Source organism: Arachis ipaensis, chromosome B5, assembly GCF_059453495.1.
Source record: "Arachis ipaensis isolate K30076 ecotype BB chromosome B5, ASM5945349v1, whole genome shotgun sequence".
Taxonomy (NCBI): Eukaryota; Viridiplantae; Streptophyta; class Magnoliopsida; order Fabales; family Fabaceae; genus Arachis; species Arachis ipaensis.
The window spans coordinates 75,484,835-75,490,834 of record NC_142440.1 but is presented as its reverse complement, the minus strand read 5'-3'; the positions used below and the strand labels follow the sequence as shown (position 1 = coordinate 75,490,834).

Here is a 6,000-nt window from a genome sequence, read left to right as displayed (position 1 = left end):
GACCTCAAAAAGTAAAACATATATATATATATATATATATATATATATATATATATATATATATATAGTTGAAAAGGGTTTATATCTAGGAGCCTTTTGAAGGAAAGTTAATCAAAAGCATTAAATAGAAAAGCGCATCACTCACATAAGCGATAAACGTAAACTGGATAGGATACGAGTAATATAAATACATAAAAGAAGTGTTCCAAGATATAAATAACAAAGCCTCTGACTCGGCTCGCGAAGTTAAGACCGGTCAGAGCATATATATGTACATACATATAAGAATCCTAAAAGAGCCCAAAATACAGTTTACAAAACCTGTTTCTCCAAATCAACCTCTAGAATGGATAAAGCAATATATACATATATAGTGGAGATATACAAGTATCTATCTATCTACACACTAATTGTACATGGCAATAATTAGGCAATATTTTCATTGGAGATACTTGCTACGATTAGGTAAAAGTTATGCCATTAAATTTTATTAACCTTTATGATTAATTTAATGGAGATACACACTAATTGTATATGGCAATAATTAGACAATATTTTCAACGGAGATACTTGCTACAATTAGGTAAAAGTTATGCCATTAAATTTTATTAACCTTTATGATTAATTTAATGGAGATACTTGCTCAGTATATATATTATCTAAATAGTTAAAGAAGAGAAAAAAAGATATAATACTAAATAAATAAATAATTGTCAAATAAAATAGAGTAAAAATTTTGTATTCTATAAAAAATAATATAATCTCTAATATATTCATTATATAAAATAAACAAGTTAAACTTATTATCAAAATTTAAACACAACTAATGTAATACCTCTAATTTAAGTTATTAATAAATTATTTATGATGGATTATATTTATTTAAGACTATATTTTAAAAATTTTTATATAAAAGTTAAGTAAACTCTTATTTATATTTAGAGTTCTTATATTTAAAAAATAGTGAATATTTTATATGCTTTAATTTTAAATATTTAAATTTTTAACTTTATTTTTTAAATAAAAAAAAATTAATTTTACTAATCTCTAATTTTATTATTAGCAATTGACTGAAAATAATTTACAAACTTTTAATTAAAAGGTATTTTTATTAAAAATATTTTATATTTAATTTGACTTTTAATTATTATTTTATTTTTTTAATTATTTTATAAAATTACACTACTACGGTACTACCTTTATTTTTATAAAAATACCTAAACTAACCCACACCACCCCAAACCCTAACACACTTACACTACGCACTCACCTCTCACTCTCAGCCGCACACACCCTCACACACCTCACTCACCCTCTTCCTCACCAACAGACACACAGACACGGTTATGAGAAGAAAGGAAGAAAGAAAAGGGAAATGGAGATCGGGGAGTAAGGGAGACGGAGAGAAGAAAGAGAGAAGGGAGAAGGCCGCGCCAGCACAGGGAGCTCGCCGCCGCCGTCACGTAACTACCGTCACAGTGCCGCCGAGCAGGGCCGCGAAGAGAAGAGAGAACTGCTGCCGTGCGTCCAGCCGCTGAGCCGTCGTCGTTGACACCACCGAGGGGAGGAGGAGTGCGAGCTGAGGAGCTGTCGCCGATGTCCCGCGCCGTCGTGTCTCACCCGCCGTTGCTGTCCGTCGCCCCACTTGTCACTGCCGCCGTTGTGCCGTCGAGAGGGAAGCCGTCGTGTCACACAGAGAAGAGAGGAGAGTGCACAGGGAGCAGAGGAGAGTGAGGGGAGATCTGTGCCCAGCCACAACCGCTTTTGCTGCCCGAAACCCCGCTGCTGCCACCAGAAAACACTGCCGGTAAGGTTTTAAGTATTGGGTTTCGTTTCTTTTGAGATTTTGGGAGCTTTATTGTTGCTGCATGTTGTTTCATTTGCCGTCACCGGAGTCTGGTCGCCGCTGCCGCTTGAGGTGGCTGCCGGAACTGCCGCCAAACTGGTTCAGAGACCGCCACTACTTCGTTTTCTTATTACAGTACATTTTGAAAACCCCTGCGTTAGTGTTCGGGTATGTTTGGTTAAAAACTTTTAGGTTTCGTAGTTCTGATGTTGCATGTCGTGTAAGTGTTGCTGTGGCTGCTGCGTCGTCCTTTATTCCAGTAAGTGTTTCTATCTCGGAATCCTCGCCATTAATTCTCTGTTATGTGTTTTAAGATTTCCACAATGTTAATGTTTTTAGGAATTAGAAACTGAGTTTGCATGTTGCTATTGAGAAAGCAAGCGGAGCTAAGGTTTCAGTTGCCGTTGATTCGGATCGAGACGAAAGAAATTCTATGAGGCGTTTGGGTTATGGTTTTGACTTATCGAGGTAGGGACATTTTTTAGAAAACTAAACTTATTCATCTAGAATTGTTTTATATGGATACTGATATGAGAAATGTACCTTTGGTAATTGTATAAGTCTTGTGTATTGTTTGATTGTCTTGGATGGATGTGAATGCTTGTTTGACTGGATTATTATTGGGTTTGTGAAACAAACTGTTTTTGAAGTGTTTCTTTAAAGTTTTGAAATCGATTTTAATCTGTTGGAAATCGATTTGAGTTTGAATTGGTTTTCTAGAAATATGAAAATGGTATGCACTTTTGGATTTAGCTTGATTTTGAATTGATTTGGTTTTGAACCCGTTAAAGGGGGTTGCAGAATGGTTTGGTTGGGACTCGGAAAGGGTGACAAAGTCCAAGTTTTAGGGGAGGTATTGCCGAATTTTCTATAAAATCTGAAACTTTGTTTAAAATGTTATTTAAAAAGTTTGAATTTGAGAAATCGTATTATTTGATTTATTAAGGAAATTGTATGTTTCGAATTTAATTTAATTGAGAAAAACATATGTCTTGAGCTTTAATTTATTCAGAAAAAAGAATTACTTTACAATGTTAAATAACTTAAGAAAAGTATTATCCTAAGCTCGATTTTATCTATAAAAAGAGTTTATGTTTTGAATTGGACTTAAGGAATTCGTTCAGAGGAGCTTTAATGAATTTACAAGAAAATGGACTTTGATTGAATGATGTCGTTTTGTGATGTTTTTGGAAAAGGTTGAAAGAATTGGTTTCTAAGAATGAAAATGAGATTGGTTTTGGATTTAACTTGGTTTGAAATTACATGATTTGATTTAGAAACTTCCTTTGAATAACTCGAATTAAGGAAACAATGATTTTTAAGAATCTTTACTGAATTTATGGAAATGAGGTCGGTCGTTTTTTCCTTAAAGTCTTGAGACCTTGTCGTGAATTTTAATTAATAACTTTTGATTTTAAAGTGATTGAGCGAATGGTTTGAAAATGAATGATTTTGAGTAGTTTAGAAGAGATTTTTAATTTGGCATGGGTTTGATGTCGTTTGGGAGTTGGAAAGATGTTGCAAAAAGTGACTTTGTTGAGAAAGGAAATTGATTTGAGAAAAAGTGGTTTTATCCCACCTGCAGTGAGGATGGTAGTTTTATCCCGCTCACGTATTGATAAATTGTTTAGCAAGGGCGGTGGCGTGATCCCGCTTGCATATTGTATTGTGTGCCCAGTAAGGATGGTGGATGGTTTAATCCCGCTTACTGTGGAGGTAAGGATGATGGTTTAATCTCGCTTATCCGAGTCGGGTCTAGCAACAGAATCGACGCGTGAGCTCACAGCCAATAGGACAAGCATGCATCACATGCATCTATGTGACATTGTTTGGGTGTGTATATTGTAATTGGTTTGTCTATATGAATAATTATGTTTAATTGCTAACTGCTCTACTTGAAGTAACTGCTTGATTGTGCTTGAACCTTACTTGTGTTTGTGATTGAAAATTGGGTGGATTGTGATGGATTGGCTGTGGATTGAGTTGTTTGGGCCGTGGTTGATTATGAGATGGGCCGAAGGCCGTGTTTGGTTTGAGTTTTTGGTTTCGAATAGTATGAAAAACTAAACTAGTTCAGTATAGACTTAATGAACCTATGCTTGGAACAGTTTGGTCATTCATACTGTTTAGGAAAAAATTTTAAAAAGGCTTTTTGATTTTTGAAGAATTAATAGTTTTCTCTTTTAGAAAGGATTTTGGATTTTCGATATTAAAAATTTGGTTTTGAAAAGATGCATAAGGTGGTTATTAATCACTGTAACGATTTTATTTTCATGTAGCCTATTATAGTAATTCTCTAACCCTATAGTGAGAACTAGTGAGGACGATATTCTCACTCCCCTACAGGTCTTTTTCTTTTTAGGTTATGGACGACGAAATTCGGAAGAGCTTATTTCTTTTCTATTTAGACGATATTTTTGTATTGTTTTAGTATTTATGTTTCCCTTGCCTTTAACTTTGCAAGTTCTGTAAGAGGGATAAGATTTGATATGAAATGCTTGTAAATTAACAATATGTATCACTAAAGAAAATAGAACATTTGTAACAAAAATTTTGTATCAAATTTAAAATCGTTACAAAAAAAATTTTTTGTAATAATAATTGGTGATTGTTACAAAAGAATAATATTTTGTAACAATCTATTTTTTTGTGACAAATTATGTTAGCTTTTGTAGCGAGCTGGTGTGTTGTTGTTACAAATATTATAATATTTTGTAACAAAAATTAAAGTAGTTGCAAAAATTTGAAATATTTTGTAACAAAATATTTTTTTTGTTTCAAAAACTCCAACTGTTCTGCAACAAAATATCTTTTTGTTTCAAAAACTCCAATTATTTTGTAACAAAAAATTAATTGTCACAAAATTCAACATTGTTTGTAACAAATTTTTTTTGTCACAAAATATAAGTATATTTTATAACTTTTTTTTTTCAAAATGTTAAATATTTTAAGGGTAAAAAATTGTTTATATAATTTTTTAAAATAATTTTATTTTGTTTCAAAAATTAAAAAAATTGTTTATTGTTTATATAATTCTTTTAAAATATATTTTACATATTATTTTTTACATATTTATTAATTTTTTAAATTGTAAATATTATTTTATATTTCTTTAAAAATTAATATATAATTTATATTATTTTTTACATATTTATTAATTTTTAAAATTATAAATATTATTTTATATTCCTTTAGAAAATTAGTATATAATTTTAATTAATAATCAGATTTTTAAAGTTAACAGAAAACTCTAAAAACATTAGAAAACCCTAAAAATTTTAGAAAACCCTAAAAAACTCTAAAATCCTTAAAAAAATCATAGAAAACTCTAAAAAATTCTAAAGAAGCTTAAAAAATTCGAAAAAAGCGTAAAAATCTTAGAAAATCCTAAAAATCCAGAAAACCCTACAAACCATAGAAAACAACCTTAAGAAACCCTAAAAAAACCCTTGAAAACCTTAAAAATCTTAAAAACCCTAGAAATTCTAGAAAATCCTAAAAAATTCTATGAAATCATAGAAAATCATAGTAAATCCTAAAAAATTCTAAAACACTAAAAAAGATCTAGAAAACCCTAAAAACCCTTAAAAAATCCTAGAAAATCATAAAAAATCCTAAAAAATCTTAGAAAATCCTAAAAATTCTTAAAATTCCTAAAAAAAACCCTAAAAACACTAAAAAATCCTAAAACATTAAAAAAGACATAGAAAACCCTAAAAACCCTTAAAAAACCCTAGAAAATCATAAAAACCCTAAAAAAACCCTAAAAATCCTAAAAACACTAAAAATCTAAAAAAACGCTAGAAAACCATAAAAACCCTAAAAAAACCCTCAAAAATCCTAAAAAACCAAGAAAACCCTAGAAACCATAAAAACCCTAAAGAACCCTAAGAAACTCGAAAAACCCTAAAAATTCCTAGAAAACTCTTAAAAAACCATAAAAACCCTAAAAAACCTTAGAAAATCCTAAAAATCCTAAAAAACCCTAAAAACCCTAGAAAACTATAAAAAATCTAGAAAACACTAAAAAACCCTAAAAAACCTAAAAGCAAACCCCTAAAAAGATAAAAAAATCCTAAAAAACCCTAAAAACCCTAAAAAATCATAAAAATCCTAGAAAACCCTAAAAAACCAAGTCCTTAGAAAACTCTAAA

General features: G+C 30.6%; 1 long non-coding RNA gene across 1 annotated transcript; it reads left to right on the top strand.

The window, feature by feature from the left end:
• Window positions 1-1,232: 1,232 nt before the first annotated feature.
• LOC148564656 (uncharacterized) lies at window positions 1,233-4,444 on the top strand. Its single transcript, XR_015883168.1, has 3 exons — window positions 1,233-2,105; window positions 2,186-2,314; window positions 4,193-4,444. It is a non-coding gene; the product is annotated as an uncharacterized LOC148564656 (long non-coding RNA).
• The last annotated feature ends 1,556 nt before the right edge of the window (window positions 4,445-6,000 follow it).